Source organism: Microcaecilia unicolor, chromosome 4, assembly GCF_901765095.1.
Source record: "Microcaecilia unicolor chromosome 4, aMicUni1.1, whole genome shotgun sequence".
NCBI classification, from domain to species: domain Eukaryota; kingdom Metazoa; phylum Chordata; class Amphibia; order Gymnophiona; family Siphonopidae; genus Microcaecilia; species Microcaecilia unicolor.
This window is the reverse complement of record NC_044034.1, coordinates 130,761,689-130,786,022: the sequence shown is the minus strand read 5'-3', so window position 1 is coordinate 130,786,022 and position 24,334 is coordinate 130,761,689. Positions and strand designations below refer to the sequence as shown.

General features: G+C 45.7%; 1 protein-coding gene across 1 annotated transcript in view; it reads right to left on the bottom strand.

Moving 5' to 3' along the window:
* Positions 1–543: 543 nt before the first annotated feature.
* NDFIP2 (Nedd4 family interacting protein 2) overlaps positions 544–24,334 on the bottom strand; it is a 211,043-nt gene continuing 187,252 nt past the window's right edge. The window contains exon 8 of the mRNA XM_030200624.1: positions 544–1,348. The gene's annotated coding sequence lies outside the window, so the exon portion shown is untranslated. The remainder of the gene's footprint in view (positions 1,349–24,334) is intronic.

The window sequence follows — 24,334 nt, the reverse complement described above, 5'->3', positions numbered from 1 at the left end:
TTAGGGGCTCATTTTCAACGAACTTAGACTTACAAAGTAAGGAACTTTGTAAGTCTAAGTGTTCTGAAAATCAACCAGTTAGCTATGCGGGCCCCAGCACTGAATATCGGCTGGGGCCTCCATAAAGTATAATTGCAAGCAGCTTCTTATGCATGTAGAATTGTCTTCCAAAGTAAACTTGCATATGTATATGGTCTATGATGTGCCTTCTTTTTTTTTTGTTTTGCTTTTCTGGGTTTAAAAATTGGGGGTCAACACTTTTGTGCATATTTCACACTATTTCTTTACATAGGGGCCCTTTTAATAAGGCGCGGGAGAGCCAACACGAAGGCAGCGCATGCCAAATCTACACTACTGCTGGGCTAGCATGTGTGCCCAGCAGTAATTGAGTTTGGGGTGCGCTGAATCCCACAGTAGAAAATAATTTTCTATTTTCTACCGGGGGGGGGGGGGGGGGGGGGGGGGGGGGCATTCCTAACAGTAGTCAGCAGTTGGCGCACGCTACATGGTTACCACATGCGTAGCACGTGAGCCCTTACCACTAAATGAATGGGTGGCAGTAAGAGCTCATGCTGTAAATAGGCATGCGCTAGTTTTAATTTCAGTGCATGTCAATTTCCCGGTCCATTATAAAAGGCCCTTTTCCCAGCCGCAGTAAAAAATGGCTCCAGTGCGCACCCAAAACATGCGCCCACACTACTGCAGGCCACTTTTTACTGCGGTTTAGTAAAAGGACCCCATGATGCCTTTTTTTCCATTGCCCCTTATTATTGGTTTTGTTTTAATTATTATTGTTTTTTTTTTTTGCTTATTTTTCTTTATTGCTATATTTTGACTTATCCAGACCCTTTGCTCCCATATCTTTCTTGTATAGGAGGTGTAAGACTAGCTCTTCAGAACTGGTTAAGTGCCCCTGATGCAGGCAATGATACAGGCAATTACAGCAACACATGCTGGGCTACAGCCTTTGCCATCTTTAAACTAGTTTTTACAGTTATTTCTTGTGAATACTTTTTTTTTAAAGAGCTACTATCAGTTCCTTTATCCACTGCTATTTTTTGGAGTCTTTTGTATGGACCACATCTTACCTCTACTTTAGATCTGAAGACCTTGTTATCATTTTACTAATATTCTTAAAAAATAGCACATATGCAAAAATAAAGCCAGTGCTTAACATATATATTTAATGTATTGGCATCAGAGCATAACCCAGGCTGTCATTCTCTTTTGTAGCGGTATGGATTTTTTCATTAATTTCTTCACCGCTTTTGGTACTCTTCAAAACTGCTGTCTTAGGTTACATATCATTTCACATTGGTACAGGAAAGGAATGCCTGATCCACACCACCTGTGGATACAGAAAGAAAAAAAAACTCATCAGCAGATTGCACCTACATGAACTTCTTTAAAAAGGCAGACCTATGGCCCACAAATCTCTTCATTATGACCTTTAAGCAGTGACTCTCAACCTAGTCCTTGGGACATACTCATTCAGTCAAGGTTTCCGAATATCCACAATGAATATGCATGAGATAGATTTGAATGCATTGACTCTTTGGAATGCAAATCTACCTCATTCATATTCATTGTGGATATCCTGAAAAACTGACTGGCTGGGTGTGCCCTAAGAACTGGCTTGAAAAGCACTGGCCTATGGGATCGGGAGCACTGAGTTTGGGAACTGTCTATTCATGATTCAAAAACAACATGACTAGGTCAGAAGGAATTAGAAGAAGGGACAATGAAAAACTAAACCATGAAATGAGGATAGAAGTATAATAAAAGGCAGCTTACAGGCTGGAAAATGTAGAAGAGGGGATAAAAAAAAAAGGCTGGATAAAAAGGAGTAAAACAGAAGTGAAATTGTTTACCAATAACTAGTGAGATGCATGACCATGTACAACCTCCAAATGTTCTGAAAGGACCCAAAGGTACCTAATGCTCATAAGCAGCAGTTTCCATGTTGCTGTAGCCCCTCAGATACCTTCAGTTCTATAACATAATTTTGTCTGGGCAAGTGTTTTGTGGGTATGGAGGTGAGAGCGGACAATTCCTAAAATCAGTGTTCCCTTCTATGCTGCATGGCAGTCTGCTGCTTGCATTCTTGTCATCGGGCATATTGCAGTAATCATGAAGGCAAGCAGGTTCTTCTGGAGTCCCAGGGGATCGGCACACCCTGTATGACTGAAATTGCAACATGGATGCAGCATGCCAGACAGAATATAGTCAGCAGACTCCTACACAACTAAGGATCACTGCCTGAAAGGAGGCCATATAAATAACAGTGGCAAGTGACTATGTGGACTGAACACCAATTCACAGATTTACAAATCTCCTCAATGAAGGTAAACTTAGGGTTACCATATGTCCAGTTTTACTCGGACATGTCTTCATTTTGAGGACACAGCCAAGCAGGTTTTGCGGACAAACAGACAGGCTAGCGGGCAGGCGGGTGTCCTATCCTCCCCTCCCCTCCTTTACCTTAGTGTGGTGCCCTGATGGTCTAGTGACCTCTTTGGGGCAGGAAAGAGCCCCCTCTTTCCTGCCCAGCGCATCTGCAGACTGTCTTTCTCTTGGCACCGATTCGAAATGGCTGCTGAGAGATCAAGCGACTGCCTCGTGAGACTTCTGCAGAAGTCTTGCAAGGTTGCTGCATGAACTCTCAGCAGCCATTCTGAATCGGCACTGGGAGAAAGTCTGCAGACACGCTGGGCAGGAAAGAGGGGGTTCTTTCCTGCCCTGAAGAGGTCACTAGACCACCAGGCCACCACACTAAAATAACGGAGGATAGGGGAGGGGAGGGATGGTGAATGGAGTCATGTGAGTGGAGGGAGGCTGGAAAATTGGAGAGGGGATCTACATGGAGGGGGAGATGGGGGATCTGACTTTCTTTGGGTAGGGGATTAAACAGACAGGGGCAGGGTGATACAAGGGGGCAGAGCAGGGGTACGACAGGCAGTGAGGCATGTGTCCTCTTTTTTCTTATGGCAAATATGGTAACCCTAGGTAAACCTTCAGTCAGAGACTGAAATTACCATGGCCCCAATATTATGACCCTTCACAGACCTGCCTGGTAATAAGAAAAGTAGATGTAAACTACAATCCAAATATAAACTATGTATCCTTTCACAGCATACAGTTGTGTGCATTAGATTAGGCACCTCCAGTCAAACTGAATGTTTAATAAATTTCTGCATGAAGAGAAGCTCACAACGTCTATATAGTGAAAAGTTAAACACCAACGGCAGAAGGATAGCAGCAACCATTAAATGAAACGGCGAAGTGATCGCGAAGTGTGATTCAATATCACCATTTATTAAAATAAAATCACACATGGCTGTGTTTCGGAGTATGCTACCTGCATCAGGGGTCTGTGACTTTAAATCTGTGTATTAATAAATCAACATAAGGTCACTGTCAGTATGAAGCTTTTTGGCGTCTAAACAAACATACTGCTATTGCTACTGTGAGTGACAGCATCTTCCTAAATTTTAATGGTAATTACAATTTGCTGATTTTAACAAACTGATAGAAATAAAGTGAATGTGAAAATTTGAAATCTCCTTCCAGTCAATTCATTCCTAATTTTATTTTTAAGTTGTCTCAACATAAAATATTGAAGGCCCTGTTTACTAAGCCGCGCTATAGGCGCACTAGCGTTTTTAGCACATACTGCTAGAGACTCCCATAGGAATACATAGGTGTCTCTAGCGTTTAGATAGAGCAAAACTGAACGCAATACTCAACGTGCGAACACACCATGGAGTGACACAAAGGCATTATAGTATTTTTGGTCTCATTCACCATCCCTTTCCTAATAATTCCTAGCATCCTGTTTGCTTTTTTGGCCACCACCGCACACTGAGCAGCAGATTTCAGCGTATTATCTACAACGACACCCAGATATTTTTCTTGAGTGCTGACCCCCAAGGAGGACCCTAGCATCAGATAACTATGATTCAGTTTATTCCTTCCAATGTGCATCACCTTGCATTTGTCCACATTAAATTTCATCTGCCATTTGGATGCCCACTCTTCCAATTTCCTAAGGTCTTCCTGAAATATTACACAGTCCGCATGTGTTTTAACAACCTTGAATAGTTTTGTATCATATGCAAATTTAATCACCTCACTCATAGTTCCAAATTCCATATCATTTATACAATATGTTAAATAGCACCGGTTCCAGTACAGATCATATATAAGTACATAAGTACTACCATACTGGGAAAGACCAAAGGTCCATCAAGCCCAGCATCATGTTTCCAACAGTAGCCCATCCAGGTCACAAATACCTGGCAAGATCCCCAAAAAGTAGAAAACATTCTATACTGCTTATCCCAGAAATAGTGGATTTTCCCCAAATCCATTTAATAATGGTCTATGGATTTTTCCTTTAGGAAGCTGTCCAAACCTTTTTTTAAACTCTGCTAAGCTAACCGCCTTTACCACATTCTACGGCAATGAATTCCAGAGTTTAATTACAAGTTGAGTGAAGAAAACTTTTCTCCAATTCATTTTAAATTTACTACATTGTAGCTTCATCGCATGCCCCCTAGTCCAAGTATTTTTGGAAAGCGTAAACAGACGCTTCACATCTACCTGTTCCACTCCACTCATCATTTTATAGACCTCTATCATATCTCCCCTTAGCCTCCTTTTCTCCAAACTGAAGAGCCCTAGATGCTTTAGCCTTTCCTCATAGGGAAGTCATCCCATCCCCTTTATCATTTTCGTCGCCCTTCTCTTCACCTTTTCTAATTCCACTATATCTTTTTTGAGATACGGCGATCAGAATTGCAATACAAAGGCATTATAAACACCCTCATTTTTGTTTTCCATTCCTTTCCTAATAATACCAATCATTCTAGTTGCTTTCTTAGCCGCCACAGCACACTGAGCAGAAGGTTTCAACATATCATCAACGACGACACCTAGATCCCTCTCTTGGTCGGTGACTCCTAAAGTGGAACCTTGCATGACGTAGCTATAATTCGGGTTCCTCTTTCCCATATGCATCACTTTGCACTTGCTCACATTAAATGTCATCTGCTATTTAGACGCCCAGTCTCCCAGTCTCGTAAGATCCGCTTGTAATTTTTCACAATCCTCCCGCGATTTAACAACTTTGAATAACTGTGACTCATCAGCAAATTTAATTACCTCACTAGTTACACCCATCTCCCATTTATAAATATGTTAAAAAGCAGCAGTCCCAGCACAGACCCCTGGGGAACCCCACTAACTACCCTTCTCCACTGAGAATACTGACCATTTAACCCTACTCTCTGTTTTCTATCTTTTAACCAGTTTTTAATCCACAATAGAACAATACCTCCTATCCCATGACTCTCCAATTTCCTCTGGAGTCTTTCATGAGGTACTTTGTCAAACGCCTTCTGAAAATTCAGATACACAATATCAACCAGCTCACCTTTATCCACATGATTGTTCACCCCTTCAAAGAAATGTAGTAGATTGGTGAGGCAAGATTTCCCTTCACTAAATCCACGTTGACTTTCAGTCTTATTTTCGAAAGTGATGGGCGTCCAGATTTTGACCCAAATAGGGAGATGGGCGCCCATCTCGCAAAGGCACCCAAATTGGTATAATCGAAAGCTGATTTTGGGCGTCTTCAACTGCAATCTGTTGCGGAAACGGGCAAAGTTGACGGGGGCGTGTCGGAGGCGTGGTGAAGGTGGGACTGGGGCGTGTTTATCGGCCGAGGAGAGATGGGCACCTTCGGCCGATAATCGAAAAAAGAAAGGAGTTTTTAGCGCTAATTTCGGTCATTTTTTGGACCCTTTTTTTCCATGAACAAGTCTCAAAAAAGTGCCCTAAATGACCAAATGACCACCGGAGGGAATCGGGGATGACCACCCGACTCCCCCAGTGGTCACTAACCCCCTCCCACCATAAAAAACAACTTTAACAACTTTTTTTCAGCCTGTATGCCAGCCTCAAATGCCACACCCAGCTCCATCACAGCAGTATGCAGGTCCCTGGAGCAGTTGTTAGTGGGTGCAGTGGACTTCACCCTGGTGGACCCAGGCCCATCCCCCCCACCTGTTACACTTGTGGTGGTAAATGGGAGCCCTCCAAACCGCCCCCAAAACCCACTGTAACCACATGTAGGTGCCCCCCTTCAGCCATAAGGGCTATGGTAATGGTGTAGAGTTGTGGGCAGTGGGTTTTGGGGGGATTTGAGGGGCTCAGCACCCAAGGGATGGGACCTATGGACTTGGGAGGTATTTAACTTTTTTTTTTTTTTAATTGTAACAAGTGCCCCCTAGGGTGCCCGGTTGGTGTCCTGGCATGTCAGGGGGACCAGTGCACTACGAATCCTGGCCCCTCCCACGACCCAATGCCTTAAATTTGTTCGTTTTTGAACTGGGCGCCTTCGGTTTCCATTATCGCTGAAAAACGAAACCGCCCAGCTCAAATCCGCACAACTCCAATGCATTTGCCAGGCACAAACCGTATTATCGAAAAAAGATGGCTGCTCATTTTTTTTTCGAAAATAGTCTGTCCCGCCCCTTCACGTATCCGTTCTCGGACATAGACGCCCATGGAGATGGGCGTTCGCGTTCGATTATGCCCCTCTATCTCATTACTCCATGCTTTTGAATATGCTCTGTAATTTTGTTCTTTATAATAGTCTCTACCATTCTGCCCGGCACCGACATCAGACTCACCAGTCTATAATTTCCCGGATCTCCTCTGGAAGCTTTTAAAAACTGGCGTTACGTTGGCCACCCTCCAATCTTCCAGTACCACGCTCAATTTTAAGGATAAATTACATGCAATAACTCTGCAAGCTCATTTTTTTAGTTCTATCAGTACTCTGGGATGAATACCATCCGGTCCAGGATATTTGCTACTCTTCAGTTTGTAGAACTGCCCCATTACATCCTCCAGGTTTACAGAGAATTCATTAAGTTTCTCCAACTCGTCAGCTTCGAATACCATTTCTGGCACCGGTAATCCACCCAAATCTTCCTCGGTGAAGACAGAAGCAAAGAATTCATGTAATCTCTCAGCTACGGCTTTGTCTTCCCTGATCGCCCCTTTTACTCCTCGGTCATCAAGCAGACCAACCGATTCTTTTGCCAGCTTCTTGATTTTAATATACCTAAAAAAAAATTTTTACTATGTGTTTTTGCCTCCAACGCAATCTTTTTTTTAAATCCCTCTTTGCCTTCCTTATCAGCGCTTTGCATTTGACTTGACATTCCTTATGCTGTTTCTTATTATTTTCAGTCAGTTCCTTCTTCCATTTTCTGAAGGATTTCCTTTTAGCTCTAATAGCTTCCTTCACCTCACTTTTTAACCATGCCGGCTGTCGTGTGGTCTTCCCTCCCTCCTTTTTTAATACACGGAATATATTTGGCCTGGGCTTCCAGGATGGTATTTTTGAACAGCAACCGCAGAAACAAAAGGGGTTCGCAGTTTCCACAAAAATTCAACAAAAGAAGGAAGTGGAAAACACAACTTCAAGAGATCAATCCGAGACAAGGGGTGAGATGCTCCAGGAAAGCTTTATTAGGACCCTACACGGTCCGTGTTTCGGCTTTTAAAAAAGCCTTCATCAGGGGTCTATAAAATAACATAACATATATATAATAATTAAATTAAAATCAGACAAAATATATAACAACAAATATGAAAACAAACCTAATATAAAAACACCTAATATAAAAATTAAATCAAATCCTCTGACTTAGAATTTTAAATATTAACTAAACTAATACAAGTATTATTGCTATATCATTAGACAAACATCATAGAGATCAAATAGTAAATAAATAATATTTAAATGAATAATTTTGGAAGCACTGTAAAAATCTATTTCAAAAAATATGTTGTATCTGTATTACCATGGGCATGTAATATCAATATCTACTATAATAAAACTCACCCTCAACGTTCTGAAGTCACTCAGTCACTCACTGAAGGGTTCATGGATTCATGGTGGTGAAGCCACAACACTGACCATGTCTCTCTGCCCCGCCCTCGCATGACGGACCAATCAGAAAAAACACCCTCACAACATTCTGAAACACAAAGGACCATCACAACACCGTTCCCAGGCAACACTAGGCAACGTAAGACGGACCAATCAGAGGAAACTACGTGACAATAAGGGAGGAGCATTCCCCAGCAGAATGGCTCATTATCTGTGCAGCACGGAGAGCACAGAACCACCGCTGGAACGAGAGAAGAATATTCCTGCTGTGGGTATGTGCAAAAATAGACCGGGGGAGGGGGGGGAGAAATTTTTAAATGCCTAATGCCAGTACTGAAGAGTGCCAGAGGGCCTATAGCACAGACTATATTTGGGATCACTTGACATGGAGTCAGAGGAGCCGGAAAACAACGTGCCCGTCACCCTCTGGGACGTGGGCGAACAGGACAAGCTGCGGCCCAGCTGGAAGGATTACCCGCGACCCAGCCAGCAGCAAACAGCGACCAAGGAAGGGGGAGGAGTACTCCCTTCCCTGCCTAGGAATCGCTGGAGACTGGCTGCCAAACTAACGAAACAACCGCACACCGATGCACCACCTCCATCATTCGAAAGGCATCCACTCTTTCTTCAACAGAAATGCAAACTAATAATACAAAACAAACAAAGAATACATGGTTTCTCAGGCGGCTGCAGGTAACTCACCACCCCCTTCCTCTTCCCCTTTTGCCGAAGCGGCCAAGGACGTGCCCAACCATCCCCAGCCTCAGGCAAGCTGTCTCCCACCTCGGGGATTCCCCGAGCACCCGGAAAAAGACGGCGCTGATTCCTGCAGCGCATAAATGTTCCAGCATTCACCTGCAGCCGGCCTGAAATGGACCAAACATACCGGATCACCCCCCGACGGCCCGAGACCGTGCTGTTCTCCCTTCTGCCAACTTAAAACAACCATCCCCGTCCTCAGGCAAGCCGTCACCCACCTCCAGGATGCCCAGAACCCCAGGCCAATGGAAAAAGATGGCGCTGCTTCCAACAGCACATTTCTCTTCCAGCATTCCCCTACAGCAGCCCTGAAACGGCCAAAAAATACCGACAGACAAAGAGCGTGCTCCTCTACCTTCCGCCCATCTAAAACAACACTGCTGCCTCAGCACAACACAAAAAAAAAACATGGAAAAAAAAAACAACACTCAAAGGCTGACCCCCCTACAACCACATTTTCATTTCACCAACAGAAAGACCCTCCTCCACAAACCTCCTTGACAGACAAAACCACACACACACACAATACAACAGAAACACACCCTCAAAGCCACACACCAATCCAACCCACTTTGCCAGCAAAGCACAGCACATCCCCCAACCCCCAAGCAAAAAACAAAACAAAAAAAGACACACATCAACAACCTGCACACACACCGCACCCTCACACACTCACACACACACAAAATAACTCTGTGACACATACACACACACACAAAAAAAAAACACATGCTAGCGCCCGTTTCATTGGTTTCGGAAACAGGCCTTTTTTACTAGTATAGTTATATATTTTATTTTTTCATTCATTTTTTATTCATTAAAATTTTTTTCATGATGTGGGTCGTTATATGTTTTGACATATTTTATTTTTATTACTATTTTTGTATTTAGCAATTTTTCTTATTTCTTCTATTTATGTAAAATTTTTTTCTGCTGTCCTTTTACAGAGACGACATTTCATGTGCTCCATTGTCAATCAGTATACACTTTGTGCATCCACTGATCGGTATGTTCAATTTTCATTTCTGTTTAATTTGTATGTATTAAGAAATCATCTGTTGTAGATACTTTGTATTTTTATTTAGCATGTTATTGTTATTTAGTACATTATATTCATTATTAGTTTTTATGTTTAAAGAAATTTGTTCTGTTATACGTTATATTAATTTATGTACTTATGGATTGATATTACATGCCCATGGTAATACAGATACAATGTATTTTTTGAAATAGGTTTTTACAATGCTTCCAAAATTATTCATTTAAATATTATTTATTTACTATTTGATATTATTTTATAATAGGTGTTTTTATATTAGGTTTGTTTTCATATTTGTTGTTATATATTTTGTCTGATTTTAATTTAATTATTATATATATGTTATTTTATAGACCCCTGATGAAGGCTTTTTTAAAAGCCGAAACACGGACCGTGTAGGGTCCTAATAAAGCTTTCCTAGAGCATCTCACCCCTTGTCTCGGATTGATCTCTTGAAGTTGTGTTTTCCACTTCTTGCTTTTGTTTTTTTGTTTATTTTTGAACAGCATCCATGCCTGATGAAAATGTTTGACCCTCGCAGCCGCTCCTCTACGTTTTTTTTCACCGTTCTCATTTTATCATAGTCTCCTTTTCAAAAGTTAAATAACGCATTGGATTTCCTGCATATACTTAATCCAAAGCTAATATCAAATCCGATCATATTATGATCACTGTTATCAAGTGGCCCCCATCACCATTACCTCCCGCACCAGATCATGTGCTCCACTAAGGACTAGGTCTAGAATTTTTCCTTATCTTGTCAGCTCCTGTACCAGTTGCTCCATAAAGCAGTCCTTGATTTCGTCAAGGAAATTTACCTCCCCAGCATGCCCTGATGTTACATTTACCCAGTCAATATCAGGATAATTGAAATCACCCATTATCATTGTGTTGCCCAGTTTGATAGCCTCCCTAATTTCTGATAACATTTCTACATCTGTCTGTTCATTCTAGCCATGCGGATGGTAGTACACTCCTATCACTATACTTTTCCCCTTTACACATGGAATTTCAATCCATAGGGATTCCAAGATGTGTTTTGTTTCCTGCAGAATTTTCAATCTATTTGTTTCAAGGCCCTCCTTAACATACAATTCTACCCCTCCACCCTATCACTACGACATAATTTATACCCCGGTATGACAGTGTCCCACTGGTTATCCTACTTCCACCAGGTCTCAGAGATGCCTATTATCTAATTTTTCATTTAGTGCAATATATTCTAATTCTCCCATCTTATTTCTTAGGCTTCATATATAGATATTTCAAACTATGTTTGTTGTTCCTATTTACATCATGCTCAGTACTTGACAGTATTAATTTGCAATCTTTTGTCTGATTTTTATTTGAGGACACCTGATCTACTTTTAAAAAATACTTCATCAGGGGTCTATAAAATAACATATATATAATAATTTAATTAAAATCAGACAAAATATATAACAACAAATATGAAAACAAACCTAATATAAAAACACCTATTATAAAATAATATCAAATAGTAAATAAATAATATTTAAATGAATAATTTTGGAAGCATTGTAAAAACCTATTTCAAAAAATATATTGTATCTGTATTACCATGGGCATGTAATATCAATCCATAAGTACATAAATTAATATAACGTATAACAGAACAAATTTCTTTAAACATAAAAACTAATAATGAATATAATGTACTAAATAAAAATAACAATAACATGCTAAATAAAAATACAAAGTATCTACAACAGATGATTTCTTAATACATACAAATTAAACAGAAATGAAAATTGAACATACCGATCAGTGGATGCACAAAGTGTATACTGATTGACAATGGAGCACATGAAATGTCGTCTCTGTAAAAGGACAGCAGAAAAAAATACCCTATTATTTATTTGTTAGGATTTATTTACCGCCTTTTTGAAGGAATTCACTCAAGGCGGTGTACAGTAAGAATAGATCAAACATGAGCAGTCAATTAGAGCAGTAAAAATATTCGAACAACAATACAAAGTATGGCATGGTATACTGCTTGCAATGACAAAGTGAATGATACATACCTCTAGCAGGTGTTCTCCGAGGACAGCAGGCTGATAGTTCTCACGACTGGGTGATGTCCGCGGCAGCCCCCACCAACCGGAAGAAGCTTCGCGGGCGGTCCGCACGCAGGGCACGCCCACCGCACATGCGCAGCCGTCTTCCCGCCCGTGCGTGACCGTTCCCGCCAGTTGAATGACAAGCAAAAATGATGAAACGCAACTCCAAAGGGGAGGAGGGAGGGTAGGTGAGAACAATCAGCCTGCTGTCCTCGGAGAACACCTGCTACAGGTATGTATCATTCACTTTCTCCGAGGCCAAGCAGGCTGCTTGTTCTCACAACTGGGGTATCCCTAGCTCTCAGGCTCACTGAAAACAAGAACCCAGGTCAATTGAGCCTCGCAACGGCGAGGATACAACAGAAAATTGACCTATGAAGAACAACTAACTGAGAGTGCAGCCTGACCAGAATAAATGCGGGTCCTGGAGGGTGGAGTTGGATTTACACCCCAAACAGATTCTGCAGCACCGACTGCCCGAACCGACTGTCGCGTCGGGTATCCTGCTGGAGGCAGTAATGTGATGTGAATGTGTGGACAGATGACCACGTCGCAGCCTTACAAATCTCTTCAATAGTGGCTGACTTCAAGTGGGCCACTGACGCTGCCATGGCTCTAACACTATGAGCCGTGACATGACCCTCAAGAGCCAGCCCAGCCTGGGAGTAAGTGAAGGAAATGCAATCTGCTAGCCAATTGGAGATGGTGCGTTTCCCAACAGCGACCCCTAGCCTGTTAGGGTCGAAAGAAACAAACAATTGGGTGGACTGTCTGTGGGGCTGTGTCCGCTCCAAGTAGAAGGCCAATGTGTGCAACTGACGTTCAGCAGGGCGGGTATGCGGCCTGGGGAAGAATGTTGGCAAGACAATTGACTGGTTAAGATGGAACTCCGACACCACCTTCGGCAGGAACTTTGGGTGGGTGCGGAGCACTACTCTGTTGTGATGAAATTTGGTATATGGAGCATGAGCTACCAGGGCTTGAAGCTCACTGACCCTACGAGCTGAAGTAACTGCCACCAAGAAAATGACCTTCCAGGTCAAGTACTTCAGATGGCAGGTATTCAGTGGCTCAAAAGGAGGTTTCATCAGCTGGGTGAGGACGACGTTGAGATCCCATGACACTGCAGGAGGCTTGATAGGGGGCTTTGACAGAAGCAAGCCTCTCATGAATCGAACAACTAAAGGCTCTCCAGAGATGGCTTTACCTTCCACACGATAATGCTAAGCACTAATCGCACTAAGGTGATTCCTTACTGAGTTGGTCTTGAGGCCAGACTCTGATAAGTGCAGAAGGTACTCAAGCAGGTTCTGTGCAGGGCAAGAACGAGGTTCTAGGGCCTTGCTCTCACACCAAACGACAAACCTCCTCCACTTGAAAAAGTAACTCTTTCGTGGAATCCTTCCTAGAGGCAAGCAAGACATGGGAGACACCCTCCGACAGACCCAACGCAGCGAAGTCTACGCCCTCAACATCCAGGCCGTGAGAGCCAGAGACTGAAGGTTAGGGTGCAGCAACGCTCCGTCGTTCTGCGAAATGAGAGTCGGAAAACACTCCAATCTCCACAGTTCTTCTGAGGACAACTCCAGAAGAAAAGGGAACCAGATCTGATGGGGCCAAAAGGGCGCTATCAGAATCATGGTGCCGCGGTCTTGCTTGAGCTTCAGTAAGGTCTTCCCCACCAAAGGTATGGGAGGATAAGCATACAGGAGGCCGGTCCCCCAATGAAGGAGAAAGGCATCTGACGCTAGCCTGTCGTGTGCCTGAAGTCTGGAACAGAACAGAGGCAGCTTGTGGTTGGTCTGAAAGGCGAAAAGGTCCACCGAGGGGGTGCCCCACTCTCGGAAGATCTTGCGTACCACTCTGGAATGAAGCGACCACTCGTGCAGTTGCATGACTCTGCTCAGTCTGTCGGCCAGACTGTTGTTTACACCTGCCAGGTACGTGGCTTGAAGGAGCATGCCGAACTGGCAAGCCCAACGCCACATCCCGACGGCTTCCTGACACAAGGGGCGAGATCCGGTGCCCCCCCTGCTTGTTGGTGTAATACATTGCAACCTGATTGTCTGTCCGAATTTGGATAATTTGGCAGGACAGCCGATCTCTGAAAGCCTTCAGTGCGTTCCAGATCGCTCGGAGCTCCAGGAGGTTGATCTGCAGATCCTTTTCCTGGAGGGACCACAGACCCTGGGTGTGAAGCCCATCGACATGAACTCCCCACCCCAGGCGAGATGCATCCGTCGTCAGCACTTTCGTCGGCTGTGGAATTTGGAATGGACGTCCCAGGGTCAAATTGGTCCGAATGGTCCACCAGAGCAGTGAAGTGCGGCAACTGGTGGAGAGGCGGATGACATCTTCTAGATTCCCGGTGGCTTGGAACCACTGGGAAGCTAGGGTCCATTGAGCAGATCTCATGTGAAGACGAGCCATGGGAGTCACATGGACTGTGGAGGCCATATGACCCAGAAGTCTCAACATCTGCCGAGCTGTGACCTGCGGAGACGCTCTGGTCTGCGAAGCCAGGGACAGGAGGTTGTTGGCCCTCGCTTCAGGAAGGAAGGCCTGAGCCGTCTGGGTATTCAGCAGAGCTCCCATGAATTCCAGAGACTGGGTTGGCTGGAGATGGGACTTTGGGTAATTTATCACAAACCCCAGCAGCTCCAGGAGTTGAATAGTGCACTGCATGGACCGGAGGGTTCCTGCCTCCGAGGTGTTCTTGACCAGCCAATCGTCGAGATATGGGAACACGTGCACTCCCAGCTTGCGTAGATACGCCGCTACCACCACGAGGCACTTTGTAAAGACCTGTGGGGCAGAGGCGAGCCCAAAGGGCAGCACACAATACTGAAAATGCCGTGTGCCCAGGCGGAATCTGAGATACTGTCTGTGAGCTGGCAGTATCGGGATGTGAGTGTATGCGTCCTTTAAATCCAGAGAACATAGCCAATCGTTTTTCTGAATCTTTGGCAGAAGGGTGCCCAAGGAAAGCATCCTGAACTTTTCTTTGACCAGGAATTTGTTCAGGCCTCTCAGGTCTAGGATGGGACGCATCCCCCCTGTTTTCTTTTCCACAAGGAAGTACCTGGAATAGAATCCCTGCCCTTCCTGCCCGGGTGGTACGGGCTCGACCGCATTGGCGCTGAAAAGGGCGGAGAGTTCCTCTGCAAGTACCTGCTTGTGATGGGAGCTGAAGGATTGAGCTCCCAGAGGACAATTTGGTGGCAGGGAGGCCAAATTCAGGGCGTATCCGCACCGCACTATTTGGAGAACCCACTGGTCGGAGGTTATGAGAGGCCACCTTTGGTGAAAAAATTTCAACCTCCCTCCGACCAGCAGATCGTCCGGTACGGACACTTTGAGGGCGGCTATGTTTCCATGGATCCAGTCAAAAGCCCGTCCCCGGCTTTTGCTGTGGAGGCGCAGGGGGCTGCTTAGGCGCACGCTGTTGACGAGAACGAGCACGCTGGGGCTGTCCCTGTGCCTGACGAGGCCTTCGGGCCGGCTGGGTGTACCTACGCTTGGTAAAAGCATAGGGTGCAGCCTGCCAGGCCCGGGAAAAACGTCCACCTGCTGAGGTGGATGCTGAAGGCGCCCGGTGGGAGAGCTTGTCGAGGGCGGTTTCCCGCTGATGCAGTTGGTCCACCAGCTGCTCGACCTTCTCACCAAAAATATTATCCCCCCGGCAAGGGACGTCAGCCAGTCTCTGCTGGGTGCGGTTGTCCAGGTCAGAGGCACGCAGCCATGAGAGCCTGCGCATCACTATACCTTGGGCCGCAGCACGAGATGCTACGTCACAGGTGTCATATATACCCCTGGACAGGAACTTTCTGCACGCCTTCAGCTGCCTGACCACCTCCTGAAAAGGCCTGGACTGCTCCGGCGGGAGCTTGTCAACCAGGTCCGCCAGTTGCTTCACATTGTTCCGCATGTGGATGCTCGTGTAGAGCTGGTAAGACTGGATGCGGGTCACGAGCATGGAAGATTGGTAGGCCTTCCTCCCAAACGAGTCCAGAGTGCGAGACTCCCGCCCTGGGGGCGCCGAGGCGGTATCCCTCGAACTCCGTGCCCTCTTGAGAGCAGAATCCACGACCGCCGAGTCATGAGGCAATTGGGGCCGCATTAACTCTGGTTCCGAGTGGATTCTGTACTGGGACTCTGCTTTCTTGGGGATGATGGGATTAGATAATGGTCTCATCCAGTTCCGAAGCAGTGTCTCTTTGAGGACATTGTGCAACGGTACCGTGGAGGACTCTCTAGGTGGTGATGGATAATCGAGGACCTCGAGCATCTCAGCCCTCGACTCATCCACAGAGACCACGGGAAAGGGAATGCATATAGACATATCCCTGACAAAGGAGGCAAAGGAGAGGCTCTCAGGAGGTGAGAGCTTTCTCTCTGGTGAAGGCGTGGGGTCGGAGGGAAGGCCCACAGTCTCCTCTGAGGAGAAATATCTGGGGTCCTTCTCCTCCCCCCACGAGGCCTCTTCCTCGGTGTCAGACATAAGCTCATGCAGCTGAGTCCTCAACCGGGCCCGGCTCGACGTCGAGGCACCGAGGCCTCAGTGTCGTCGAGTGGTGGACTCCCGCGCCGTCGGGGACGAAGCTCCCTCCATCGACGTCGACAGGGACTCCACCTGCGTGGCGGTCGAGACCGGCGCCGCAAGCGGCGTCGGCGTCGAAGGCCTCGGCACCGGGCTAGAGCTCGCCGGCGCCACAGTCAACGGCGCCGAGGGCGCAAGCACCCCCGGCGCCGGCACAGTCTGGCGCATCAGCCCTTCCAGGATCCCCGGAAGGATGGCTCAGAGGCACTCGTCCAGGCCCGCTGCCGGGAAAGACGGGGGGGCCGGTAGAGGCGTCGGTGCCGGAAGCTGCTCGGGTCCAGGAGACTGCACCGAAGTGCTGGGACCCTGACGCGTCAGTACCTCCACTACCGAGGGGGACCTCTCCTCTCGACGCTGACGCTTACTCGGCGTCGACTCCTCTCTGGCGCCGGGGGCCGGATGTATCCATGGCGACCGATGATGGTGCTTCTTTGTTTTCTTGCGATGCCCGTCATCGGCGCTAGGCGGCATGGAGGAGGAGGAGGTCGATCCCCCTCGGTCTCGAGGGACCGGGTCAGACAGGGTTCGGTCCCGAGGGCCATGGGCAGAGGGAGTGACCGGGGCCGATTGCCCACGCGGCCTCTCACCCCTACCGTCACCGGAGGACCGGCGGGCCGACGGGACCTGTGCTCCTGGGGTCGATGGCATCGGTGCCGATTTCGCGGACATCGATACCGGTACCGAAGAACCGGCCGTCGATACCGATGCCGTCGAGGTCGACGTCGAGGGGCCGGCGCAAGTTCCAAAAAGACGGTCCCGAAGAACTTGCCTCGCAACTTGAGTCCGTTTCCGGAGACCAAGACACAAAGTACACGACTTGGTATCGTGCTCCGGCCCGAGGCACTGGAGGCACCAAGCGTGAGTGTCGGTCTGCGAGATAGGCCGGCCGCACCGACCACACTTCTTAAATCCACTCGGGACCTTCGAGGACATCAACAGAAAAATTGCGTCGGCGAAATCAAAGTCGTCGATGGTGGTGGTAAAATCACACCTCGAAAAACAACTCGACCGCGCGGCCACAAGGCCGCAACGCGACGCCCCCCGCTAGAAAACGAGGGGAAATACAGCGCGTTCTCTTTTTTTTTTTTTTTACAGAAAAAGAAAATTTTTAAGAACGCGGAACAAAATAAAACGAAAATAAACGAAGGTTCGCAAACAACGCGACGGTTTTCCGGGGCTGAGGAAGAGAGAGGTGAACACGTCTCTCTCCAGGCGCGGAAAAGAAAAGACTGGCGGGAACGGTCATGCACGGGCGGGACAACGGCCGCGCATGCGCGGTGGGCGTGCCCTGCGTGCGGACCGCCCGCGAAGCTTCTTCCGGTTGGTGAGGGCTGCCGCGGACATCACCCAGTCATGAGAACAAGCAGCCTGCTTGTCCTCGGAGAACACAATGAGGCATATTTTCAAAGCACTTAGCCTTCCAAAGTTCCATAGAAACCTATGGAACTTTGGAAGGCTAAGTGCTTTGAAAATATGCCTCAATATGTACTAGATCATTATAATTGGTAGTGAGGGGTAAGGCATATAGATGAGTAAGAAAGCAGGAAGAATTAGAAAGTAAGGTGATTGATTTGAAGAAAGTTGCATGTGAGGTCAGAGAGATGGTTAAATATTATCTCAGCTAGGCTAGGAGTGGGTAAACATGTCCCGCTGCAGTATGTGCAGCCCGAGTCAATCCTTGTGTGTGTGAGTGAGACTAACAAGTTAGTTACTTCTTCCATTAAAGGCTTGGTTGAAGAGACAAGCTTTCACCTGCTTCCTGAAGTAGAGGTAGTCCTGTGTTAAGCGGAGTCTTTCAGGCAATGCATTCCAGAGTGTGGGGGCTCCGGAGAAGGCTCGCATGCAGGTATCACATCGTGTAATGTCTTTTGGAGAGGGTGTTAGTGAAAGTCTGTGGGAGGACCTTAGTATCCTTGGCGGTGTGTGGAGGATCATCCTATTTTTCAGATATTCGGGGCCATTTCCTTTCAGGGCCTTGAAGATCAGACAGAGTTTTAAATTTAGCTCTGCATTGTACTGGTAGCCAATGAAGCTTTTGCAAAAATGGTATGATGTGGTCACGTCGCTTGCAACCTTCTATGAGTCTTGCTGCTGCATTCTGAATCAAATGGAGCTGGTGCAGGCCCTTTGTAGTCAGACCATTGTATAGTGCATGGCAGTAATCCAGTCTTGATGTTACCAAGGTATGCACAACTGGAATAAGATTTACCTTCTCGATGTAAGGAGAGAAGCAGCGTAGCTGTCGCAAATAGTAGAAGCAGCTCTTGAAGGTTGCTTGGATTTGGGGAATCAGAGTAAGTGTTGAATCTAACTGTATTCCAAGGTTCCTGATTTGTGATTTGAGGGGGAGTTCATACTTCCCAAAAGGGATTTTGATGTCAGGTATGTATCAACTTGTGTTAGGGAACCAGAGAAGCTCGCTTTTACTTGGGTTCAGGCAAAGTTTGTTGTGTTTAGCCCATTCTTGAATTGATGTTAGACAAGTGATCAGTTTATTCAAGGCTGTAGGTAAGTCAGGTTCAATGGGTATGAGTAGCTGCACATCATCCACATAGATGCAGAACTGAGTGTCCATTGACCGAATCAGCTCAGCTAGTGACTTGAGGTAGATATTGAACAGAATAGGTGACAGTATCAATCCTTGTGATACCCCGCAGGTCAGTGTCCATGGTGGTGATGAGTTGCTGCCAATCATTATGGATTGTTGCCTGTCTGATAGGATCTGAACCAGGCAAGTACTGTTCCATTGATACCTGTTTCTGTCAGTCGTGCTAGCAAGATATCATGATCCAAAGTGTCAAAAGCTGCTCAGAAATCTAGCAGTACTAACATCGAGCCAAATCCCTTGTCTCGGTTTCTGTGAAGATCATCTAGCAGGGATACGAGGACCGTTTCTGTTCCACAACCAGGTCTGAATCCAGATTGACATGGATCTAGCCAGTTACTCTTTTCTAGCCATTCATTAAGTTGAACACAGACTGTTTGTTCTATCAGTTTCCCTAGAAACGGGATGTTGGATACTGGCCTGTAACTTTCAAATTTGTCCTGGTCAAGGTTGTTTTTCTTCAGCAGAGGGCGAACCACTGCCCTTTTTAATGCTGTTGGTAGTTGCCCATTAGAAAGAGAGATGTTCACAATTTTTGTGGCGCCTTCTATAAGGCCCATACTTGCCTGCTGCACTATCTTTGATGGACAGGGATCGAGGGAGCAGGTAGTTGGTCGAAGGTCTCTTAGGATTTTGTCAAGGCTCTCCACTGTCAGGTTAAAAGTGTTCCATCTGTCTCTGTTAGGAGGGGGTGAGTTTTTGCACCCCTGGTTGACTGGTTGGGCACTGGGTGGGACTGCCTGTAAATCCTGGTGGAGACTTTTAATTTTGTTGGCAAAGTATGCAGCAAAATCATTGCAGTTCAGTTTAGACTGGGCAAGCTGGTTTTGTTTTGGGGGGTTGCAGTAGGCTGTTTACTATACTGAACAGCTGCTTGGTTGAATTGGCAGCCTGTGCACTGCGTTGAGAAAAATACTGTTTTTTTGTTGCTGTTAAGGCTTGGCGGTACTTTGCCATGTGCTTCCTGCAGTTTAGCCTGTCTTCATCCAGATGATATTTGCGCCATCTCCTTTCCAGTTTTTGTCCTTCGCGTTTAAGGATCCGAAGTTCTGGAGCAAATCAAGGTGAGCGTTTGTGAGTGGGGCATAAGACCTTTTTTAGTGGTGCTGTTTTCTCTAAGGTCTTGGCTAAGTGTCTAGTCCAGATGTCAACTTGTTCTGCCACTGTTGTCTTTTTATCTTCCCTGTTTTGGTGATATCTTTTAAAGATAACTTATTCCGAACCATGCGCTTTTCAGCGACTGTCAGTCTTCCCCCAGTTTCTAGTTTAAAAGCTGCTCTATCTCCATTTTAAATGCTGATGCCAGCAGCCTGGGTCCCACTCTGGTTAAGGTGGAGCCCAGTTCCTAACAAATCCAAAACCCTCCTCCCTGCACCATCGTCTCATCCACACAAGTCTGCAGTACACAAAATTTTCATACAGCACCCTGTAGACGTAACTTCAATCAGTGGCCAGAAAAACCTCTCCCTCCTTACCATATAAACTTTTTCTTTTATTCAATTCTCATTTTTATTTCTATTTTCCATTAAACAATTCTTTACTTTCCTTGTTTTCAGCAACACAGTCCTAAGTATAAAATCAGCACACTTATCTTTTCAAGTTTCTCTCTGCACTTTCCGATGGGACCTGTTTCACAATGAAGCTTCATCAGGGGTAATATGTGCTTATTAAGCTGCACTCATTTTACAGCATCATTGATGCTATAAAATGAAAGCAGCTTAATAAGCAAATGTGTCCCCACTGGGAAGGTCAGAGAGAAGGCTGATAAGTGTCCTGATTTTATACTTCAAAATATGTTGCTACAGAAAAGGAAAATGAAAAATTATTAAATGAAAAATAGAAATAAAAATAAGAATTAAATAAAATAACGTTTATATGGTAGGGAGGGAAAGGATTTTCTGGCCAATCAATCATGTAACTTCAATCACCTGCAGGATGCTGTATAAAAGATTTGCGTACTGCAGACTTCTGAGGCCTTTTCCTCTCCTTTTTTCAAGGTAATAGATTTTGGGGCACCTAGAGCCTCTTTTATCAAGCCACGCAGTATTGCCAAAGCAGCCCATTCAAAGTGAGGCTTTGTCGGCATTACCGCACCGGAAGCCACTAGCACAGATTGATAAAAGAGGCCCTTAGTGTCTTTTGATGTTCCACAATTTTTGCACAGATACTGTGAATTGCTTTTTGTGAACTATTCCCTTTTCTAGTTGTTTATGTTCACTTTAGTCATTAATATGCGGATGTGCAAACCAGTAACCAGGGTGTCCCTCTGAAATAACATTGATGCAGGGTTCTGCCTCAGATGATGTAGTTGCTAGGCTGCACGGGACTTTTAAGTTACTATTGGCACTTTAGCAGCATGTGCTGAAGTTCCACTCTATTACACAGGTTGAAACCACTAGGTCTGGCACCCTGACTGATGCCAGACTGATCCAATGGCCCTGACTATGATCCTAACACCTATATTTCTCAGACACTTCAGAAGGATATTATAATTTATGGTGCCAAATGCTGCCATCAAAATACCACAGAACAGTCACTCCTTTTGTCAATTTTTAAACAAGAGATTAAAGTGCTTTGGCCCATTCGGAACTTAACTGAAATGAGTCTAAAATATTTCTATTATCTAAAGTGCCTAAGGGATCAGATATGATGGACATGGAGGAAATTACAACCAAGGTGAGATCCAAAGTCCGTAGACTCCAACATATAGATGTGTGAGAATATTAGATCACATTGTGCCTTCAGAGAAAGATCCATGATAAAGTCTATATTGAGGTGAAACCACCAGCCAGGCTGGAGTATGGATTGGAAAAGGAACTGAACTATTTTTAATACAAGGCACTCTTTTCTATGAATGTTAAGAGCAGACATCTTATCATTGGAAGTACAAAAAATATTTTGAGATCTACTTTAATATTTTATAGAGGAATGGGAGCATGACTTGTCTTGAAGCAATAATTTAAATTTTGTGTAAACATTTGCCACTGGAAGTCTAAATGGATATCTCTTTAGATGTTCCATGAAAGAAGGAAGATCTACTGACGATAAGGATATTTTTGACACATTTAAGTATAGAACATTGTTAGTTGCACAACATATCTACAGTGGTGGAAATAAGTATTTGATCCCTTGCTGATTTTGTAAGTTTGCCCACTGACAAAGACATGAGCAGCCCATAATTGAAGGGTAGGTTATTGGTAACAGTGAGAGATAGCACATCACAAATTAAATCCGGAAAATCACATTGTGGAAAGTATATGAATTTATTTGCATTCTGCAGAGGGAAATAAGTATTTAATCCCTCTGGCAAACAAGACCTAATACTTGGTGGCAAAACCCTTGTTGGCAAGCACAGCGGTCAGACGTCTTCTGTAGTTGATGATGAGGTTTGCACACATGTCAGGAGGAATTTTGGTCCACTCCTCTTTGCAGATCATCTCTAAATCATTAAGAGTTCTGGGCTGTCGCTTGGCAACTCGCAGCTTCAGCTCCCTCCATAAGTTTTCAATGGGATTAAGGTCTGGTGACTGGCTAGGCCACTCCATGACCCTAATGTGCTTCTTCCTGAGCCACTCCTTTGTTGCCTTGGCTGTATGTTTTGGGTCATTGTCGTGCTGGAAGACCCAGCCACGACCCATTTTTAAGGCCCTGGCGGAGGGAAGGAGGTTGTCACTCAGAATTGTACGGTACATGGCCCCATCCATTCTCCCATTGATGCGGTGAAGTAGTCCTGTGCCCTTAGCAGAGAAACACCCCCAAAACATAACATTTCCACCTCCATGCTTGACAGTGGGGACGGTGTTCTTTGGGTCATAGGCAGCATTTCTCTTCCTCCAAACACGGCGAGTTGAGTTCATGCCAAAGAGCTCAATTTTTGTCTCATCTGACCACAGCACCTTCTCCCAATCACTCTCGGCATCATCCAGGTGTTCACTGGCAAACTTCAGACGGGCCGTCACATGTGCCTTCCGGAGCAGGGGGACCTTGCGGGCACTGCAGGATTGCAATCCGTTATGTCGTAATGTGTTACCAATGGTTTTCGTGGTGACAGTGGTCCCAGCTGCCTTGAGATCATTGACAAGTTCCCCCCTTGTAGTTGTAGGCTGATTTCTAACCTTCCTCATGATCAAGGATACCCCACGAGGTGAGATTTTGCGTGGAGCCCCAGATCTTTGTCGATTGACAGTCATTTTGTACTTCTTCCATTTTCTTACTATGGCACCAACAGTTGTCTCCTTCTCGCCCAGCGTCTTACTGATGGTTTTGTAGCCCATTCCAGCCTTGTGCAGGTGTATGATCTTGTCCCTGACATCCTTAGACAGCTCCTTGCTCTTGGCCATTTTGTAGAGGTTAGAGTCTGACTGATTCACTGAGTCTGTGGACAGGTGTCTTTCATACAGGTGACCATTGCCGACAGCTGTCTGTCATGCAGGTAACGAGTTGATTTGGAGCATCTACCTGGTCTGTAGGGGCCAGATCTCTTACTGGTTGGTGGGGGATCAAATACTTATTTCCCTCTGCAGAATGCAAATAAATTCATATACTTTCCACAATGTGATTTTCCGGATTTAATTTGTGATGTGCTATCTCTCACTGTTACCAATAACCTACCCTTCAATTATGGGCTGCTCATGTCTTTGTCAGTGGGCAAACTTACAAAATCAGCAAGGGATCAAATACTTATTTCCACCACTGTATATTTTGGAATATCCTGGACAATGATCAATTGAAAACTCTGACAGCTGACTGGAAATTGTTCCAGTGTTATTTGATTAGTTATGAGTCCACTATTCCCTACTAGTAAAAGAGGCCCGTTTCTGATAGAAATGAAACGGGCGCTAGCAAGGTTCCATGCCCCACTCCCTACCTCCCTTCCCTCTCTCTCCTCCGAGTTCCAACTCCCCTCCCCTCAGAGTTCCATGCCCCCCTACCTCCCTTCCTCTCCTCCGAGTTCCAGGACCCCCTCCACTTTGAGCTCCAGGACTCACCTCCCTCCCCTTCAAGTTCCAGGACCCCTCCCTCCCCTTCGAGTTCCAGAACTCCCTCTCCCCTCCCCGTTCCATGTCCCCCCTCTCGTCCGAGTTCCAGACCCCCGCACATCCCTCCCTCTCTCTCTCCTCCGAGTGCAAGCACGATCTGTCCGCCTGACCCTCGCCTTCCTAAGTGTTGGCTGTAATTTAAAACTTGTTACCTCGTGGTCCGGCGTCAGCAGTGAAGGCGAGCGGCGCTTCAGCCTGCCTTCCCTCTGTCTCAGCTCTGCCTCTGGTCCCGCCCTCATTTCCTG